This window comes from Oncorhynchus keta, chromosome 13 (assembly GCF_023373465.1).
Source record: "Oncorhynchus keta strain PuntledgeMale-10-30-2019 chromosome 13, Oket_V2, whole genome shotgun sequence".
NCBI classification, from domain to species: domain Eukaryota; kingdom Metazoa; phylum Chordata; class Actinopteri; order Salmoniformes; family Salmonidae; genus Oncorhynchus; species Oncorhynchus keta.
The window spans coordinates 49,577,166-49,599,766 of NC_068433.1; the positions used below are offsets into that span (position 1 = coordinate 49,577,166).

General features: G+C 47.2%; 1 protein-coding gene and 1 long non-coding RNA gene across 46 annotated transcripts in view; one reads left to right on the forward strand and one right to left on the reverse strand.

Moving 5' to 3' along the window:
• Positions 1–22,601, reverse strand: part of LOC118370752 (membrane-associated guanylate kinase, WW and PDZ domain-containing protein 2-like) — a 168,557-nt gene that overhangs the window by 31,184 nt on the left and 114,772 nt on the right. The window lies entirely within an intron of this gene.
• On the forward strand, positions 10,975–12,069 carry LOC127906840 (uncharacterized). Of its 2 annotated transcripts, none has more exons than XR_008062973.1 (4): positions 10,975–11,341; positions 11,373–11,424; positions 11,477–11,840; positions 11,998–12,069. It is a non-coding gene; the product is annotated as an uncharacterized LOC127906840 (long non-coding RNA). The 2 variants fall into 2 exon arrangements; XR_008062974.1 differs by having other exon boundaries at positions 11,477–11,788.

Here is a 22,601-nt window from a genome sequence, read left to right on the forward strand (position 1 = left end):
AACACTGTCTACCCATACTGTATGATCTAATGACAACACTATCTACCCATACTGTATGATCTAATGACAACACTATCTACCCATACTGTATGATCTAATGACAACACTGTCTACCCATACTGTATGATCTAATGACAACACTGTCTACCCATACTGTCTGATCTAATGACAACACTGTCTACCCATACTGTCTGATCTAATGACAACACTATCTACCCATACTGTCTGATCTAACGACTGTCACCTTGCTACTCTCATAAGTGCTGTAACAATACCACCGATGGTGATGGAGTAATATCATGTTATAGAAAGGTAGTCTTTGAGTGTGTGTGTGTGTGTGTGTGTGTGTGTGTGTGTGTGTGTGTGTGTGTGTGTGTGTGTGTGTGTGTGTGTGTGTGTGTGTGTCTTCAGAGGTACAGTATCCTAGTCATGTCACCCAGAGAACACAAGCAATCCCTCTTGTGTATGGTACAGCAATACAACCTTGAGGAACCAAAGAGCCCTGTGCCGTCGAGAGCAGTGAAAGACAAAACAAACCGGATAGAAGGAGAAAGAAAAGAAAACAGAGAAGTAATTGTCTTCTCTCTCTCCAGAACAAAACTTAAACCAATATTATACAGAGCAGCCGAACAGAGAGAGGAAAATAAAACCTTTCTGTGGTTTACAGATTTTGCAGAGCGCAGAAAGAAATCCCCCCACCACAACATTTCTCCTGTGTGTGCAGGAATTTGCAGTGCTGGCATGTGTATAATAAAAGTGGACGATTACCTGAAAAAATGAACAAAGCCTGTATTTATTCTTCTTACACTACAGAGTGAAACAAACCCAAGAGAAAAGGAATGAGAAAAGCAGAGAGCAGATAGGCAACTTAGTATACTGTATATACTGTACATACTTAATATACTCATTGACTCTCAGTCAACTTAGAAATGATCACTACAACTCAAGTTATTAACCTTCCTCATAACACCATTCACCATGTTGCTGAACCTGCATCGACACAGAAGTAGCTCCTTTAGGGTCTCTCTAGCCCATTGACTAATTCTATTTATTTGGTCTAGCCTACAGGTAATGATAGCAGGAAGCTATCAGCCCAAGACATAATGGAATTGTGCCTTCAGTGAGTCAGACACAGTTCGAAACAGCAGAGCTGTCGCCCCACAGTTCAAACTCATGTCTCCGTGAACGGGGGAAAGATTGAATCTTTCATTAGAGACGGGCGGTAAACTAAATCCGAGCAGAAGTATAACTGTGTGAGCATGCGGCTAAACAGAGCCCTCGTTTCCCCAACCCCCTCCGAGGCACTGTGTGTGGGGGAGATGGAATGCCTGATGACGGCACCAGATTATTTCTTCCATATTACAGGGAAATCAGGACAGCTCAGGTCTTATACAAAGCTCACCACAGCTTCATCAGCAGTTTGTCTGACTCAGACTAGCTGGGAACTCGTTCTCATCTGGCCAGTATGGACAGAAGGGATAAAGCAGCAGAGACCAACTAAGATGATGCTATGCCTTGGGTGGAATACTGGATAGCAGGGAAGTACTACAGGTCCAGGATTGTATCCAGTCGCTACAGTACCCTGTCTTCCAACTGCATCTCTTAGTAAGGTGCTTTTCAATAGGAGTCAGTTGCAGCAAGCCTTGGACTGACCAAGTGAGTGCTCACAGAGTGATCCAAAGACATACTTCTCCTCTAAGCCAATGATCATTAGCCAAAGCATCAAATGCATTGTGGCTCACCTGTGATCTTTCTGCATGAAAAGGAGGTCCACCTGGCGCAACAAGGGAGCCTTTCCATATGTAGTCCAAATTGGTGACACAGTGACAGTGTCCCTCTCCTCCGCCCCGTCCCAGTCCCCTGCAGTCCCCAGGGAGTGGTGGTGTGGTCTGCATAAACCCATTACTTAACAGGCCATCATAATTAAGGAGAGGGAGAAGCTAACGCTGTCCAGCCTGACCTACTTTACCCATGAGCTCCCCCTGACACCGATACTCTTTCTAGATAGAATAAAGACAAAGACCCACAAGCTGAACTCTCCCATCTCTCTGGATGAACTGACCTGTACTGTGCTGTGGCTTTGGCTCTGTCCTACAGCTCTTTACTGTACTGTGTTGTGGCCTTGGCTCTGTCCTACAGCTCTTTACTGTACTGTGCAGTGGCCTTGGCTCTGTACTGTACTGTGCTGTGGCCTTGGCTCTGTACTGTACTGTAATGTGGCCTTGGCTCTGTCCTACAGCTCTTTACTGTACTGTGCAGTGGCCTTGGCTCTGTCCTACAGCTCTTTACTGTACTGTGCAGTGGCCTTGGCTCTGTCCTACAGCTCTTTACTGTACTGTGCAGTGGCCTTGGCTCTGTACTGTACTGTGCTGTGGCCTTGGCTCTGTACTGTACTGTACTGTACTGTACTGTGCTGTGGCCTTGGCTCTGTCCTACAGCTCTCTGTACTGTACTGTGCTGTGGCCTTGGCTCTGTCCTACAGCTCTGTACTGTACTGTACTGTGGCCTTGGCTCTGTCCTACAGCTCTTTACTGTACTGTGTTGTGGCCTTGGCTCTGTCCTACAGCTCTGTACTGTACTGTGTTGTGGCCTTGGCTCTGTCCTACAGCTCTTTACTGTACTGTGTTGTGGCCTTGGCTCTGTCCTACAGCTCTGTACTGTACTGTGTTGTGGCCTTGGCTCTGTCCTACAGCTCTTTACTGTACTGTGCTGTGGCCTTGGCTCTGTCCTACAGCTCTTTACTGTACTGTGCTGTGGCCTTGGCTCTGTCCTAAAGCTCTGTACTGTACTGTAATGTGGCCTTGGCTCTGTCCTAAAGCTCTGTACTGTACTGTACTGTGGCCTTGGCTCTGTCCTACAGCTCTTTACTGTACTGTAATGTGGCCTTGGCTCTGTCCTAAAGCTCTGTACTGTACTGTGTTGTGGCCTTGGCTCTGTCCTACAGCTCTTTACTGTACTGTACTGTGGCCTTGGCTCTGTCCTACAGCTCTTTACTGTACTGTAATGTGGCCTTGGCTCTGTACTGTACTGTGCAGTGGCCTTGGCTCTGTCCTACAGCTCTTTACTGTACTGTGCAGTGGCCTTGGCTCTGTCCTACAGCTCTTTACTGTACTGTGCAGTGGCCTTGGCTCTGTCCTACAGCTCTGTACTGTACTGTACTGTGGCCTTGGCTCTGTCCTACAGCTCTGTACTGTCCTGTGTTGTGGCCTTGGTTCTGTCCTACAGCTCTTTACTGTACTGTGTTGTGGCCTTGGCTCTGTCCTACAGCTCTGTACTGTACTGTGTTGTGGCCTTGGCTCTGTCCTACAGCTCTTTACTGTACTGTGCTGTGGCCTTGGCTCTGTCCTACAGCTCTTTACTGTACTGTGCTGTGGCCTTGGCTCTGTCCTAAAGCTCTGTACTGTACTGTAATGTGGCCTTGGCTCTGTCCTAAAGCTCTGTACTGTACTGTACTGTGGCCTTGGCTCTGTCCTACAGCTCTTTACTGTACTGTAATGTGGCCTTGGCTCTGTCCTAAAGCTCTGTACTGTACTGTGTTGTGGCCTTGGCTCTGTCCTACAGCTCTGTACTGTACTGTACTGTGGCCTTGGCTCTGTCCTACAGCTCTTTACTGTACTGTGCTGTGGCCTTGGCTCTGTCCTACAGCTCTTTACTGTACTGTACTGTACTGTGGCCTTGGCTCTGTCCTACAGCTCTTTACTGTACTGTGCTGTGGCCTTGGCTCTGTACTGTACTGTAATGTGGCCTTGGCTCTGTCCTACAGCTCTTTACTGTACTGTGCAGTGGCCTTGGCTCTGTCCTACAGCTCTTTACTGTACTGTGCAGTGGCCTTGGCTCTGTCCTACAGCTCTTTACTGTACTGTGCAGTGGCCTTGGCTCTGTACTGTACTGTGCTGTGGCCTTGGCTCTGTACTGTACTGTACTGTACTGTACTGTACTGTGCTGTGGCCTTGGCTCTGTCCTACAGCTCTCTGTACTGTACTGTGCCTTGGCTCTGGCTCTGTCCTACAGCTCTGTACTGTACTGTACTGTGGCCTTGGCTCTGTCCTACAGCTCTGTACTGTACTGTGTTGTGGCCTTGGCTCTGTCCTACAGCTCTTTACTGTACTGTGCTGTGGCCTTGGCTCTGTCCTACAGCTCTTTACTGTACTGTGCTGTGGCCTTGGCTCTGTCCTACAGCTCTGTACTGTACTGTGATGTGGCCTTGGCTCTGTCCTACAGCTCTTTACTGTACTGTGCTGTGGCCTTGGCTCTGTCCTACAGCTCTGTACTGTACTGTAATGTGGCCTTGGCTCTGTCCTAAAGCTCTGTACTGTACTGTGGCCTTGGCTCTGTCCTACAGCTCTTTACTGTACTGTACTGTACTGTGGCCTTGGCTCTGTCCTACAGCTCTTTACTGTACTGTAATGTGGCCTTGGCTCTGTCCTAAAGCTCTGTACTGTACTGTGTTGTGGCCTTGGCTCTGTCCTACAGCTCTTTACTGTACTGTACTGTACTGTGGCCTTGGCTCTGTCCTACAGCTCTTTACTGTACTGTAATGTGGCCTTGGCTCTGTCCTAAAGCTCTGTACTGTACTGTACTGTACTGTGGCCTTGGCTCTGTCCTACAGCTCTTTACTGTACTGTACTGTGGCCTTGGCTCTGTCCTACAGCTCTTTACTGTACTGTGCTGTGGCCTTGGCTCTGTCCTACAGCTCTTTACTGTACTGTAATGTGGCCTTGGCTCTGTCCTACAGCTCTGTACTGTACTGTGTTGTGGCCTTGGCTCTGTCCTACAGCTCTTTACTGTACTGTGTTGTGGCCTTGGCTCTGTCCTACAGCTCTTTACTGTACTGTGCTGTGGCCTTGGCTCTGTCCTACAGCTCTGTACTGTACTGTGTTGTGGCCTTGGCTCTGTCCTACAGCTCTGTACTGGACTGGAGGGAAGACACTGACCATGGGAGGAGTCTGAAGTTCATAGAGGTCCATAAATTCCATTATTCAACACAACACGTTACCATAGGAATTAGGCTGCATTTTAACCAAGGAAGTAATTTAGATTCTTACTCCATGTCTAGGAATGATTTGTTTACAACAAGGTAAAGAAAAGTTTGAGTTCTGCAAGTGTTACTGGTGCAGAACAGAACAGCCACTTAGTGTGAGACACTGCAGGAGAGAGAGAAAGGGTGGTGAGGAGAGGAGAGGAGAAGGAGGAGGGGGTGAATCTGTCATGTGAGACTGGTCAGAGAGACACTGATATTACACAACAGAAGACCTGGCACGGCATCACACACAGAAACAAACACAAAACCCAAGTCCCAACACACACAGAAATCACAGAAATCACACACTCAGGAGGGATGCAGAATATTGTGTGGGGGTATGTGTGTGGGAGTATCTGTGTGAGAGTATGTGTGTGTGGGAGTACAGTAACTTGCGAAAGTATTCGGCCCCCTTGAACTTTGCGACCTTTTGCCACATTTCAGGCTTCAAACATAAAGATATAAAAATGTATTTTTTTGTGAAGAATCAACAACAAGTGGGACACAATCATGAAGTGGAACGACATTTATTGGATATTTCAAACTTTTTTAACAAATCAATAACTGAAAAATTGGGCGTGCAAAATTATTCAGCCCCCTTAAGTTAATACTTTGTAGCGCCACCTTTTGCTGCGATTACAGCTGTAAGTCGCTTGGGGTATGTCTCTATCAGTTTTGCACATCGAGAGACTGACATTTTTTCCCATTCCTCCTTGCAAAACAGCTCGAGCTCAGTGAGGTTGGATGGAGAGCATTTGTGAACAGCAGTTTTCAGTTCTTTCCACAGATTCTCGATTGGATTCAGGTCTGGACTTTGACTTGGCCATTCTAACACCTGGATATGTTTATTTTTGAACCATTCCATTGTAGATTTTGCTTTATGTTTTGGATCATTGTCTTGTTGGAAGACAAATCTCCGTCCCAGTCTCAAGTCTTTTGCAGACTCCATCAGGTTTTCTGCCAGAATGGTCCTGTATTTTGCCCCATCCATCTTCCCATCAATTTTAACCATCTTCCCTGTCCCTGCTGAAGAAAAGCAGGCCCAAACCATGATGCTGCCACCACCATGTTTGACAGTGGGGATGGTGTGTTCAGGGTGATGAGCTGTGTTGCTTTTACGCCAAACTTTAAACAACACTTTTTATGGATATCTTTAAGAAATGGCTTTCTTCTTGCCACTCTTCCATAAAGGCCAGATTTGTGCAATATACGACTGATTGTTGTCCTTTGGACAGAGTCTCCCACCTCAGCTGTAGATCTCTGCAGTTCATCCAGAGTGATCATGGGCCTCTTGGCTGCATCTCCGATCAGTCTTCTCCTTGTATGAGCTGAAAGTTTAGAGGGACGGCCAGGTCTTGGTAGATTTGCAGTGGTCTGATACTCCTTCCATTTCAATATTATCGCTTGCACAGTGCTCCTTGGGATGTTTAAAGCTTGGTAAATCTTTTTGTATCCAAATCCGGCTTTAAACTTCTTCACAACAGTATCTCGGACCTGCCTGGTGTGTTCCTTGTTCTTCATGATGCTCTCTGCGCTTTTAACGGACCTCTGAGACTATCACAGTGCAGGTGCATTTATACGGAGACTTGATTACACACATGTGGATTGTATTTATCATCATTAGTTATTTAGGTCAACATTGGATCATTCAGAGATCCTCACTGAACTTCTGGAGAGAGTTTGCTGCACTGAAAGTGAAGGGGCTGAATAATTATGCACGCCCAATTTTTCAGTTTTTGATTTGTTAAAAAAGTTCAAAATATCCAATAAATGTCATTCCACTTCAGGATTGTGTCCCACTTGTTGTTGATTCTTCACAAAAAAATACAGTTTTATATCTTTATGTTTGAAGCCTGAAATGTGGCAAAAGGTCGCAAAGTTCAAGGGGGCCGAATACTTTCGCAAGGCACTGTATCTGTGTGAGAGTAAGTGTGTGGGAGTAAGTGTGTGAGAGTATGTGTGTGTGGGAGTAATTGTGTGGGAGTAATTGTGTGGGAGTAATTGTGGGAGTATGTGTGTGGGGGTATGCGTGTGGGAGTATGCGTGTGGGAGTATGTGTGCGGAAGTATATGTGTGGGAGTATGTGTGTGGGAGTAAATGTGGGGGTGAGTGTGGTGGTATGTGAGTGGGAGTATGTGTGGGAGTATATGTGTGAGGGAGTATATGTGTGGGAGTATGTGTGTGTGGGAGTATGTGTGTGGGAGTATATGTGTGGGAGTATGTGTGTGGGAGTTTGTGTGTGGGAGTATATGTGTGGGAGTATGTGTGTGGGAGTAAATGTGTGGGTGAGTGTGGTGGTATGTGTGTGGGAGTATATGTGTGGGAGTATATGTGTGTGGGAGTATATGTGTGGGAGTATATGTGTGTGGGAGTATATGTGTGGGAGTATGTGTGTGTGGGAATAAATGTGGGGGTATGTGTGTGGGAGTATGTGTGTGTGGGAGTATGTGTGTGTGGGAGTATGTGTGTGTGGGAGTATGTCTGTGTGGGAGTATATGTGTGGGAGTATGTGTGTGGGAGTATATGTGTGTGGGAGTATGTGTGTGTGGGAGCATGTGTGTGGGAGTATATGTGTGTGGGAATATGTGTGTGTGTGTGGGAGTATATGTGTGGGAGTATGTGTGTGGGAGTAAATGTGGGGGAGAGTGTGGGGGAGCATGTGTGGGAGTATGTGTGTGGGAGTAATTGTGGGAGTATGTGTGTGGGGGTATGCGTGTGGGAGTATGCGTGTGGGAGTATGCGTGTGGGAGTAAGTGTGTGGGTATGTGTGTGGGAGTCAATGTGGGGGTGAGTGTGGGGGTATGTGTGTGGGAGTATGTGTGTGTGGGGGTATGTGTGTGGGATTATGTGTGTGTGGGGGTATGTGTGTGGGAGTATGTGTGTGTGGCAGTATGTTTGTGGGAGTATATGTGTGTGGGAGTATGTGTGTGTGGGAGTATGTGTGTGGGAGTATGTGTGTGAGGGTATGTGTGTGGGAGGGTATGTGTGTGTGGGGGTGTGTGTGGGAGGGTATGTGTGTGTGGGGGTATGTGTGTGGGAGTATGTGTGTGGGAGTATGTGTGTGTGGGGGTATGTGTGTGGGATTATGTGTGTGTGGGGGTATGTGTGTGGGAGTTTGTGTGTGTGAGGGTATGTGTGTGGGAGTATGTGTGTGGGAGTAAATGTGGGGGAGTATATGTGTGGGAGTATGTGTGTGTGGGAGTATGTGTGTGTGGGAGTATATGTGTGTGGGAGTATGTGTGTGTGGGAGTATATGTGTGTGGGAGTATATGTGTGGGAGTATATGTGTGGGAGTAAATGTGGGGAGAGGGTGGGGGGTATATGTGTGGGAGTATGTGTATGGGAGTATATGTGTGGGGGAGTATGTGTGGGAGTATGTGTGTGGGAGTAATTGTGGGAGTATGTGTGTGGGAGTATGCGTGTGGGAGTAAGTGTGTGGGAGTAAGTGTGTGGGAGTAAGTGTGGGGGTATGTGTGTGGTAGTCAATGTGGGGGTGAGTGTGGGGGTGTGTGTGTGGGAGTATGTGTGTGTGGGAGTCAATGTGGGGGTGAGTGTGGGAGTATGTGTGTGTGGGAGTATGTGTGTGTGGGAGTATGTGTGTGTGGGAGCATGTGTGTGGGGGCATGTGTGTGGGAGTATGTGTGTGTGTGGGTATGTGTGTGGGAGTATGTGTGTGGGAGTATGTGTGTGTGGGGGTATGTGTGTGGGAGTTTGTGTGTGTGAGGGTATGTGTGTGGGAGTATGTGTGTGTGGGGGTATGTGTGTGGGATTATGTGTGTGTGGGGGTATGTGTGTGGGAGTATGTGTGTGTGAGGGTATGTGTGTGGGAGTTTGTGTGTGTAAGGGTATGTGTGTGGGAGTATGTGTGTGTGGGGGTATGTGTGTGGGAGTATGTGTGTGTGGGGGTATGTGTGTGGGATTATGTGTGTGTGGGGGTATGTGTGTGGGAGTATGTGTGTGTGAGGGTATGTGTGTGGGAGTATGTGTGTGTGAGGGTATGTGTGTGGGAGTATGTGTGTGAGAGTGTTTGGTGTTTTAGTGTTATTACATGTAGAAGTTGTCTCCATGTCAATGTAAGTGAGACTTCATCTATTCATTTAATCAAAGGAGGGTGAGGGATAAAATTCAAGTGATAGGCAAGTGGGGGCCTATGAAAGTAGTGTGTGCACGTGTGTGTGTGTGTGTGTGTGTGTGTGTGTGTGTGTGTGTGTGTGTGTGTGTGTGTGTGTGTGTGTGTGTGTGTGTGTGTGTGTGTGTGTGTGTGTGTGTGTGTGTGTGTGTGTGTGTGTGTGATAGTGCATATAGTGTGTGTGATTATAAATATCAGTGTGTGCATCACAGGGTCCAGTGGAGTTAAATAATGGATGTCATGTGTGTTTCTTCCTGAGTGATCGGCTCCTCTCCTCTCTGCTCCTCTGAGGAGTGTGTGTCCGTCCCGCCATCCTCCATATGTCTGCACTGAAACGCCCAATTCTGACATAATTGCCTGGAACTGTGAATATTGACGCTGTAGACCCATGGCTGTGGAGCCATATCTGAACACAGCCCAACTAACATCCTCTGGCTATCCTACCTGTGGGGACCAGCGGCTGGGCTGGGGTTCTCATGGGCCTTTTACACTGCAGGGATTTACACCGGTGCTTGAACTGAATCCTAAGACTCAGAGAGACACAGTGGGACAGGTAGGGAGACCCTGAGGAGAGGAATAAAGAGCTCCACTCACAGGCCTGGTCCTACCAGTGGACTGCTATAGCTGCTGCAGCCCCATTAGGTCATCTTCAGGAGTCAGATCTGAGCAGAGTGACTGCAGTCCACAATCAACTACTCACCTCTGAATCACAGACAGGCCAAACCCAAAATAACCCCAGCAGTCACACACATAACTAAGAGAGAGGAGGGGAAATCTCACACACGTACATGGGAGAATGAAAGCGTGTGCACACTCACGGACACACACCCCGGCAGGCAAAACTGGTTGAAACGACGTCACACAAACACACAAAAGAACCCTTGAAGTCATATCAGATAAAAATCAAACATTCCCTCAAAAACAAGATATGAAATGCGGAACATACTGTTTATTCTTTCTACACAGTGAGTGACTTCACAGGAATGTAATTCGGTAGGGTTCTCCACAGTCGTCCTCTATCTCTGTTGGCAAAACACGCGTTTGTTGATTTTCTCTTTTCTTGTGATGCATCGCCACGTCGTGCCAGGAGGCGATTCGCGAGTTCATTCGCTGAAAAGCCTCGATTCCAATCTGCTTTACGTCAGGGGCGCAAAGGAGGGAGAAAACCACTCTTTAGAGCTTTTGGATAGATAAGCATTCCTTTTAAAAATGGCCGTGGTACCTTTTGGAGATACGGCTCGTGGGTCGGCTGTCGGAAGCAGTTTCTCATATTGCTGCTCTGTCACCTTGCCAGCTGTGCCAAAATGGATGCCAAACATTTAGGAAGAAGCCAGTATTTTAAGTAACACAGGTAGAAGGTTCATTCCTTTGGATGAGCATGTGATTCAAATACACTTTCTGGGAACATCTTGTCTTGATGATGGGTCTGGAACTATAGCTCATCAACTGCCACAAATAAATGGACTGTTACTTAAAAGGAGAGTTACATGATGCCTGTCACTGTCCTCACACAGGACAGGACAGTGACTGGAAAAGGGGCTCCGTGACATCAGAAATCAGGTGTTTCTGTTTGTGTTTGTGTGTGTTCGTGTGTGTGTGTGTGTGTGTGTGTGTGTGTGTCAGCCTGCCTCAGTACATGATGTGAACACCAATAGAACACGACTGTCTGAGGGGACCTGACTGTGAGCACTGTAGGAGGGCTGAGGAGGAGCCAGTCAGCACTGCCTTGTGTCTTAGTCCTACAGGTTATCATTGAGGAGGAACCAGTCAGCACTGCCTTGTGTCTTAGTCATACAGGTTATCACTGAGGAGGAACCAGTCAGCACTGCCTTGTGTCTTAGTCATACAGGTTATCATTGAGGAGGAACCAGTCAGCACTGCCTTGTGTCTTAGTCATACAGGTTATCACTGAGGAGGAACCAGTCAGCACTGCCTTGTGTCTTAGTCATACAGGTTATCACTGAGGAGGAACCAGTCAGCACTGCCTTGTGTCTTAGTCATACAGGTTATCACTGCCTTGTGTCTTCATTCTACAGGTTATCACTGAGGAGGAGCCAGTCAGCACTGCCTTGTGTCTTAGTCATACAGGTTATCACTGAAGAGGAGCCAGTCAGCACTGCCTTGTGTCTTAGTCATACAGGTTATCACCGAGGAGGAGTCAGTCAGCACTGCCTTGTGTCTTAGTCATACAGGTTATCACTGCCTTGTGCCTTAGTCATACAGGTTATCACCGAGGAGGAGCCAGTCAGCACTGCCTTGTGTCTTAGTCATACAGGTTATCACCGAGGAGGAGCCAGTGAGCACTGCCTTGTGTCTTAGTCATACAGGTTATCACTGAGGAGGAGCCAGTCAGCACTGCCTTGTGTCTTAGTCATACAGGTTATCACTGAGGAGGAGCCAGTCAGCACTGCCTTGTGTCTTAGTCATACAGGTTATCACCGAGGAGGAGTCAGTCAGCACTGCCTTGTGTCTCAGTGATACAGGTTATCACTGAGGAGGAGTCAGTCAGCACTGCCTTGTCTCTTAGTCATACAGGTTATCACTGAGGAGGAGTCAGTCAGCACTGCCTTGTGTCTTAGTCATACAGGTTATCACCGAGGAGGAGCCAGTCAGCACTGCCTTGTGTCTTAGTCATACAGGTTATCACCGAGGAGGAGCCAGTCAGCACTGCCTTGTGTCTTAGTCATACAGGTTATCACTGAGGAGGAGTCAGTCAGCACTGCCTTGTGTCTTCGTCATACAGGTTATCACTGCCTTGTGCCTTAGTCATACAGGTTATCACTCTTAGTCATACAGGTTATCACTGAGGAGGAGTCAGTGAGCACTGCCTTGTGTCTTAGTCATACAGGTTATCACTGAGGAGGAGCCAGTCAGCACTGCCTTGTGTCTTAGTCATACAGGTTATCACTGAGGAGGAGCCAGTCAGCACTGCCTTGTGTCTTCGTCATACAGGTTATCACTGAGGAGGAGCCAGTCAGCACTGCCTTGTGTCTTAGTCATACAGGTTATTACTGAGGAGGAGCCAGTCAGCACTGCCTTGTGTCTTAGTCATACAGGTTATCACTGCCTTGTGCCTTAGTCATACAGGTTATCACCGAGGAGGAGCGGGTCAGCACTGCCTTGTGTCTTAGTCATACAGGTTATCACTGAGGAGGAGCCAGTCAGCACTGCCTGGTGTCTTAGTCATACAGGTTATCACTGAGGAGGAGTCAGTCAGCACTGCCTTGTGTCTTAGTCATACAGGTTATCACCGAGGAGGAGCCAGTCAGCACTGCCTTGTGTCTTAGTCATACAGGTTATCACTGAGGAGGAGCCAGTCAGCACTGCCTTGTGTCTTAGTCATACAGGTTATCACTGAGGAGGAGCCAGTCAGCACTGCCTTGTGTCTTAGTCATACAGGTTATCACTGAGGAGGAGCCAGTCAGCACTGCCTTGTGTCTTAGTCATACAGGTTATCACCGAGGACGAGCCAGTAAGCACTGCCTTGTGTCTTAGTCATACAGGTTATCACTGAGTAGGAGCCAGTCAGCACTGCCTTGTGTCTTAGTCATACAGGTTATCACTGAGGAGGAGTCAGTGAGCACTGCCTTGTGTCTTAGTCATACAGGTTATCACTGAAGAGGAGCCAGTCAGCACTGCCTTGTGTCTTCGTCATACAGGTTATCACTGAGGAGGAGCCAGTCAGCACTGCCTTGTGTCTTCGTCATACAGGTTATCACTGAGGAGGAGCCAGTCAGCACTGCATTGTGTCTTAGTCATACAGGTTAACACTGAGGAGGTGGGAATCAATGGAACAGGAATGGAACAGGAATGGAACAGACATTTCCTCCACAAGTAACATTTCAGATATAGAATTCATCATTATAACGATACAGTAAGTCTAGAAAAAGCAACACTCCAGACTCAATATGTCAAGGGTTGAAATCACTAGAGAAAGAGAAGTACTTAGCATGACTCAATTCCACTCTCTTTCCACAATGCCAGAGCATCAGCTCAATATTATCAACCAGTGGGTTGTGGGAACCAGATGGCTCACTGGGAGCTTCATGTCAAGGTGGCCCTAGGCTGAACACATGCAGTATCTGAGACAGGGAAACATGTGGCAGGGTCTCAGACACACAGATCATGACCATGTTGCGTGTTCTATGTGTGGGGAGAGATGCACTCTTCTCTCTGGCTCTCTCTGGAGCCACATCTGCAGAAGAGCAATGCTTCAGAGCTCATGCTCACTATGGCCTATCAACATCTGTGTCCCGCCCTGTCACTCAAAACCACCGGGCACAGAGCCCAACCCCTTTTCACTTTCACCATGATTGACAGCCCATGTGGCCAATCACATCAGTTTTATGACCTCAATCCTGTTATTGTATGTCCCTGCTTCTGGAGGGCCGTGCCAGTTTTTTCTCAGGTTTGAGAGAGAGAGAGAGAGAGAGTAAAAGAGAAAGAGAAAGCGAAGGAGGGAGAGGGAGAGAGAAGAGAAAGAGAGCGCGACATTGAGAAGTGTCACACCTTTGAAGCAGGCAGGGAGTGGAGACAGTCGTTGCCATGGAAACCACGGCCGGGCTCTAGTGAGTAAGTAAGCTGCTGAAGTGAGCTTGCTGCGCTGTGGAGTATGCGAGGGAAGGCGCCTGCGCCTGGCTTCAACCGATCTAACCTGAGGCTGAGTGAAGGATGAAGGGAGAAGGAGAGAGTCCAGACGGAAAGAAGGAGAACCAGAGAAGAGCCTGAGGCACAATTATAGTGTGAGACAGGGCTGATTGCACAAGCCTTAGATCTATGGAGCAGAGAAACAGGTCTCCTCAGGTCTCTGCGGTGAGTAACACACACACACACAAACAAACATACATGCCAGACTAATGGAGACACCTTTATTACGCACACAACTCTTTCGTCTCCACACACAGCCTCAGCTCAGAGCTCCACAATGGGGCCCTTTGTTCTAGCTCCGGCGTGAGGCTCAGTGTCAACCTGACTTTCATTAGGCAGCCTCTGTGCTAATAGAGACAGTGTGAATAATGCATGAAGGAAGGAAGGAGCACTCAGGAGCACTCAGGAGCCAATATTATTATTATTATTATTCTATTGCTGCCATCAATCATAAACACAAGGATAACAGGAAAGGGAAGTGAAAAAGACAGGAAAGGAGGGAGGGATACCTGACAGATACCTGGCAACCCGCCTAACAAGCACATGCTCATCAGTGTGAGATAGGTAAAGCCCTTTGAATTGAATTGAGAGAGGTAGAGGATGACCCCCTACTGTGGCACACAGCTCTCACCAGTACCAAACAATCAGATCATCACACAGCTCTCACCAGTACCAAACAATCAGATCATTACACAGCTCTCACCAGTACCAAACAATCAGATCATCACACAGCTCTCACCAGTACCAAACAATCAGATCATCACACAGCTCTCACCAGTACCAAACAATCAGATCATCACACAGCTCTCACCAGTACCAAACAATCAGATCATCACACAGCAGTGACAGAGAACAGGTAGTTTGTGGCATCTCTCTCTCTCTCTCTCCCTCTCTCTCTCTCTCTCTCTCAGCACTACTCATTAGTAAACACCCCCAGTGGTCTTTCCTCCCTATCCATTAGCATACACTCAATGTCCCTCTGGGCAGCAGCCTCACCATTAATCACACACTCTGGTACACAAACTCTGCCCATTCTAACAACAATGCTCCCATTCCACATAGCAGCACATGCATGCACACACACGGCATATATTCAACCACACCCTCCATAAAATCTAAGTTCCCATTTACAAATGCTCACTGGGTGTTTTGTCCATCAAGGACACATTGGCTGGACGCCTCCCCTGTTAGGCATCCCACCATTAACAACACAAGGTCCTTACTTCACCTGTTTCGGTGCCACCCACCATTAAAACTAACTAACAGGCTGATCATGGGCATTTACATGGACAGAGCACGACGCTGCAATGTCAATCAATGGCATGTCAAAGAGGGGGAAGAGAGGGAGAGACAAAGAGAGAGAAAGAGAGTGCAACATTTTTTTTTGTTTAAGAGTTGATGAAAAGAGAGAAAAAAAAAGACTTAATCTCTATGTCTCTCTCTCGCTCTCTCAAAGGGCTTTATTGGCATGGGAAACATATGTTTACAAAAAGTGAAATAAACAATTAAAAATGAACAGTAAACATTACACTCACAAGTTTCAAAGGAGTAGACACATTTATATTCTGAGGAATAGACACGTCATATTATGGCTATGTACAGTGTTATAATGATGTCTCTCTCTCTCCCCCAACTCCCACTTAACAACCAGTCTCTTTTCATCCTGTGAATCAGCTGCATTATGCAGAGTAACAGGTAAGCCCATTCCCCACAGAGAGCTTTACTGTGTCCACACACATGTAGACTGCCATCACAGGCAGCGAAGGAAGCCAAGAATAGCTACAGTAGATTGCTAGTCGTGCCGGGACGATACCAGCATCGCAATTCTTGTTAGTATCGTGGCAATTAAACAAAACACAAAGCAGATTTAACTTCTTTAGGTAAACAGCCCTGATTTTGGAAACAAATATCATTATGTTGTCATCCAGAGTCACATGTATTCATTTTCCAAGCTGTAGCACATTTTACATACAGCAGAGAGAGAGAGAGAGAAGAGAGAAATAGAGAAAGGGAGAGACGATCAGAAAAAGAGAGAAAGAGCAATAGAAATAAATTGTGAGAAAAAGGGAGCAAGCAAGAGTGAGAGAGAAAGAGAGAGAGAGAGAGAGAGCGCAAGACCCCATACATTCAGACTGCATACAGTATAGCAAAGGATTGTCCTAGAATCCAGGTGGGGCGGAGCCTATGGGTCATTGTCATCAGAGTGGCACATACTAATGTCACTCAACTGTTGGCCCCCCTATCAAATCAGAACTAGGTGGATTACCAGGTGATGGGGCTGATTTCTCACAGTCACATTGGAGTCAGAAGAGGCAATTTGTTTAAAAGCTGGAAGCACTGTATTAGCTGGCCACAAATCATCGCTACGCTATCAGGGTCACTGACATGGAATACTATTGGCATGAGCTGCAGTATCTCTGTCCTCAACCCTGAGTCCCCTGTCCCTGGCTTAAGTATCTATCCCTTGTCCCCTGATCCTGGCTCAAGTATCTAACCCCAGTCCCCTGATCATGGCTCAAGTATCTATCCCCAGTCCCCTGATCCTGGCTCAAGTATCTATCCCCTGATCCTGGCTCAAGTATCTATCCCCTGTCCCCTGATCCTGGCTCAAGTATCTATCCCCAGTCCCCTAATCCTGGCTCAAGTATCTATCCCCAGTCCCTTGATCCTGGCTCAAGTATCTATCCCCAGTCCAGTGATCCTGGCTCAAGTATCTATCCCCTGCCCCCGGATCCTGGCTCAAGTATATATCCCCAGTCCCCTGATCCTGGCTCAAGTATCTATCCCTAGTCCCCTGATCCTGGCTCAAGTATATATCCTCTGTCCCCTGATCCTGGCTCAAGTATATATCCTCTGTCCCCTGATCCTGGCTCAAGTATCTATTCCTATCTTTGCCTCCCTCTCTCTTTCCTCTCGCTCTCTCTGCAGTCTTCTGGCTTGTGAAAGTATTCACCCCCTTGGCATTTTTCAGATTTTGTTGCTTTACAACCTGAAATTAAAATAGATTTTGGGGGGTTTGTATCACTTGATTCACACAACATGCCTACTACCACTTTGAAGATGCAAAATATGTTTTATTGTGAAAGAAACACTAAATAAGACCAAAAATAAATAAAAACTTGAGCATGCGTAACTATTCACCCCCCCAAAGTCAATACTTTGTAGAGCCACCTTTTGCAGCAATTACAGCTGCAAGTCTTTTGGGGTATGTCTGTATAAGCTTGGCACATCTAGCTACTGGGATTTTTGCTTCAAGGCAGAATTGCTCCAGCTCCTTCAAGTTGGATTCTTTCTGCTGGTGTAGAGCTATCTTTAAGTCATACCACAGATTCTCAATTGGATTGAGGTCTGGGCTTTGACTAGGCCATTCCAAATAATTTAAATGTTTCCCCTTAAACCACTCGGGTGTTGATTTAGTAGTATGCTTGGGGTCATTGTCCTGCTGGAAGGTGAACCTTTGTCCCAGTCTCAAATCTCTGGAAGACAAAACAGATTTCCCTCAATAATTTCCCTGTATTTAATGCTATCCATCATTCCTTAAATTCTTACCAGTTTCCCAGTCCCTGCCAATGAAAAACATCCCCACAGATGCTGCTACCACCATGCTTCACTGTGGGGATGGTGTTCTCGGGGTGATGGGAGGTGTTGGGTTTGCGCCCGATAGTGTTTTCCTTGATGGCCAAAAAGCTCAAATTTAGTCTCATCTGAACAGAGTACATTTTCCATATGTTTGGGGAGTCTCCCACATGCCTTTTGGTGAACACCAAACATGCTTATTGTTTTCTTTAAGCAATGGCTTTTTTTCTGTCCGCTCTTCCGTAAAGCCAAGCTCTGTGGAGTGTACAACTTAAAGTGGTCCTATGCATAGTTGCTCCAATCTCCGCTGTAGAGATGACAGCTCCTTCAGGGTTGTCTTTGGTCTCTTTGTTGCCTCTCTGATTAATGCCCTCCTTGCCCGGTCTGTGAGTTTTGGTTGGCGGCCCTCTCGGCAGGTTTGTTGTGGTGCCATATTCTTTCCATTTTTTAATAATGGATTTAATGGTGCTCCGTGGGATGTTCAAAGTTTCTGCTCTTTTTTTATAACCTAACCCTGATCTGTACTTCTCCACAACTTTGTCCCTGACCTGTTTGGAGAGCTCCTTGGTCTTCATGGTGCCGCTTACTTGGTGGTGCCCCTTGCTTAGTGGTGTTGCAGACACTGGAGCCTTTCAGAATAGGTGTATATATACTGACATCATCTGACAGATCAAGTGACACTTAAATAAAGTCCACCTGTGTGCAATCTAACTAATTATGTAACTTCTGAAGGTAATTGGTTGCACCAGATCTTATTTAGGGGCTTCATAGCAAAGGGGGTGAATACATATCCACACACCACTTTTCCATTATGATTATTTTATTTTTTAAACAAGTCATTTTTTCTATTTCACTTCACCAATTTAGACTATTTTGTGTATGTTCAATTACATGAAATCCAAATAAAAATCCATTTAAATTCCAGGTTGTAATGCAACAAAATAGGACAACCGCCAAGGGGGATGAATACTTTTGCAAGGCACTGTACGCGTATGTACTGTACGCGTAGTTTTTAAAAATGTATATAATTATTTATTACAATAAACACAAGGAAGGGGTAACTCCCTCAGCCCATCCCATCTATCTCTGCTGGTCACCCTCAGCTTCTCTCAGCCCATCCCATCTATCTCTGCTGGCCACCCACTTTGGGTTTCTACGCAACACATATCTTTCAACTATGCTGTGATGTTTAACGTACAATTTAAATCTATCTAATTGAATATAATCTACAGATTACATGTAGAACATAAATACTTTTACTAAGAGTATTAGTATATTAATAATTGACTGACCTGGTCTCTCCAGAACTCCTAACAGTACTATTTCTGGGGTCAATTTTAGATCAATGCTATGCATTTTCAGCCATTCCTTAACCTGAGACCAGAAACAGGCTACCTGAGGACAATACCAAAATAAATGCTCTATTGATTCTGTATCCTCACAACAAAATCTGCAGAGCTTCGATGATTTTATGCCCCAAATATTCAACATTATTTTGGTGGCAAGAATTCCATATAATCATTTTAGCTGAAAAGCACAAAGTCTTGAATCTTACGTTGTTATATATACACATGTATCAACTCATACACCCTGTACCATGGAATCGGTACATCAAAAATATCTTCCCAACTATTTTGCAATCTGTATGGCACAGTTGTCAACATCCTGGTCCTCAAATGAAACTGATAAACTTTCCTATTTATGCTATTTTTATTCCTCCACCCGTTTTGATCCTTTATATTGGGCAGACAGACCAGTTCCCTACCTCCTACCGCTGCCACCCTCCTCTGTTCCAGCTCTCGTTGGTGGTAGGAAGAGTGGACCAAAGCGCGGTAAGTGTTCATGATAACTTTTATTTAAAAAACACTTAAACAAAATAACACCGTGAAAACAAACAGTTCTGTCAGTCACAGACACTAAACAGAAAACAAGATCCCACAAAACCCAAAAGGAAAATGACAACTTATATATGATCCCCAATCAGAGACAACAATAGACAGTTGCCTCTGATTGGGACCCCCCATCGTTTCAGGGGGATGAAATCTAAATTGTAGCCAGCTCTGCAATGCTTGTTTGATAAAGACAGATACTTTCAAAAAAGTATCATTTTCAATTAATCGAAAATGAGACATGGCAATCTGCACAAAGGCAAAAAGGCAATTTTTAAACAAAGCTTTTCTTATTAATCTACTTGAGAACCATTTTGGGCTTAAATAAAACGTTTGAATGAGTGAAGCTTTTAGAGAGAGGTTTAGTGCTTTTATATTTAATCATCTCAATCCACCCAATTCATATTCATTTTATAGATAGGCTCGCTTTATCTTGTCTGGTTTAGCGTAAAGTGAAATATTTTTTGCTCATATGATTTGAAAAAAGAATCATCAGGAGTAGGCAGCGCCAAAAGTAAGTGAGTAAACTGAGATATGACTAAGGAGTTAATCAGGGCAATTTTTCCATAAATAGACAGGTATTTACCTCTCCATGGTTGCAGGATTTTGTCTAGTTTTACACGTTTGGGTGAGGTTGTTAGGAACAGGTCTTTTGGTCTGTCACTCTCATCCCATGAGGTGTGTCATCACTCTTTTCTCTCCTTTCCCACACTCCCCTGCCCACTTCCACTGGGCCTGTCCCTCATCTGTCCATCTCACTCCTTTCCCACACTCCCCCACCCACTTCCACTGGGTCTGTCCCTCATCTGTCCATCTCACTCCTTTCCCACACTCCCCCACCCACTTCCACTGGGTCTGTCCCTCCTCTGTCTCTCATCTGTCCATCTCTCTCTCTCTCCTTTCCCACACTCCCCCACCCACTTCCACTGGGTCTGTCCCTCCTCTGTCTCTCATCTGTCCATCTCTCTCTCTCTCCTTTCCCACACTCCCTCACCCACTTCCACTGGGTCTGTCCCTCCTCTGTCTCTCATCTGTCTATCTCTCTCTCTCTCCTTTCCCACACTCCCTCACCCACCTCCACTGGGCCTGTCCCTCCTCTGTCTCTCATCTGTCCATATCTCTCCCTCTCCTTTCCCACACTCCCCCACCCACTTCCACTGGGTCTGTCCCTCCTCTGTCTCTCATCTGTCCATCTCTCTCTCTCCTTTCCCACACTCCCCCACCCACTTCCACTGGGTCTGTCCCTCCTCTGTCTCTCATCTGTCCATCTCTCTCTCTCTCCTTTCCCACACTCCCCCACCCACTTCCACTGGGCCTGTCCCTCCTCTGTCTCTCATCTGTCCATCTCTCTCTCCTAGCACCACACGCTTCAGTCAATGGAAGTCCAAGGCCATGCAGCTCCTGTGCTGCGGGAATAATGACTCACACTTCCTTTGATCATCCACTGCCAGCGCTCTCTCTTTTATTCCCCCTTCCTCCCTCTCTCCCTCTCTCTACAAACCCACCTCATGGAGTTATGGGAGAATAATACTGGTGCCCGCCTCTAACAAATAGGCCTTCTTGTACCTCTCATTTCCCTGTCCACAGAGGAGAGGCAAAATGGGCCTAATGAAATCTCCCTGACGTGCCTTGAAGAATGTCTCTCCATTATAGATACAGACAGATGGGCTGGAACGGCATGGCTAGGGTAATACATTATGAACGCACACACGCACAGATGCGCCCAGACGCACAAGCAGACCCCCACACACAAGCAGACCCCCACACACAAGCAGACCCCCACACACAAGCAGACCCCCACACACAAGCAGACCCCCACACACAAGCAGACCCACACACAAGCAGACCCCCACACACAAGCAGACCCCACACACAAGCAGACCCACACACACAAGCAGACCCCCACACACAAGCAGACCCCCACACACAAGCAGACCCCCACACACAAGCAGACCCCCACACAAGCAGACCCCCCACACACAAGCAGACCCCCCACACACAAGCAGACCCCCACACACAAGCAGACCCCCACACACAAGCAGACCCACACACACAAAGCAGACCCACACACACACAAGCAGACCCACACACACACAAGCAGACCCCCACACACAAGCAGACCCACACACACAAGCAGACCCACACACACAAGCAGACCCACACACACAAGCAGACCCCCACACACAAGCAGACCCACACACACAAGCAGACCCACACACACAAGCAGACCCACACACAAGCAGACCCCCACACACAAGCAGACCCCCACACACAAGCAGACCCACACACACAAGCAGACCCACACACACAAGCAGACCCACACACAAGCAGACCCCCACACACAAGCAGACCCACACACACAAGCAGACCCCCACACACAAGCAGACCCCCACACAAGCAGACCCCACACACAAGCAGACCCCCACACACAAGCAGACCCACACACACAAGCAGACCCCCACACACAAGCAGACCCACACACACAAGCAGACCCACACACACACAAGCAGACCCCCACACACAAGCAGACCCCCACACACAAGCAGACCCACACACACAAGCAGACCCACACACACAAGCAGACCCCACACACAAGCAGACCCCCACACACAAGCAGACCCACACACACAAGCAGACCCCCACACACAAGCAGACCCCCACACACAAGCAGACCCCCACACACAAGCAGACCCCCACACACAAGCAGACCCACACACACAAGCAGACCCCCACACACAAGCAGACCCACACACACAAGCAGACCCACACACACAAGCAGACCCACACACACAAGCAGACCCACACACACAAGCAGACCCACACACACAAGCAGACCCACACACACAAGCAGACCCACACACACAAAAATGCATGAGGATGCACGCACGCACACACACACACACTTCCAGTTACTATCACCTAAGATGGCATTTTTGAGAGCAAATGTTGTACAGACAAAAATCATGAAGACCATTAAACGAGTGAACACACATCACTGACAAACTGAAATGGTCCACCCAACAGCACCACTTCAACCTCAGGAGGCTGAAGAAATTTGGCTTGGCACTTAAAACACCCACAAACTTTTACAGATGCACAATTGAGAGCATCCTGTCGGGCTGTATCGCCGCCTGGTACGATAACTGCAGCGCCCGCAACCGCAGGGCTCTCCAGAGGCCATACGCATTACCAGGGGCACACTGCCTGCCCTCCAGGACACCTACACCACCCGATGTCACAGAAAGGCCAAAAAGATAATCAAGGACAAGAACCACCCAAGCCACTGCCTGTTCAACCCGTCATCATCCAGAAGACGAGGTCAGTACAGGTGCATCAAAGC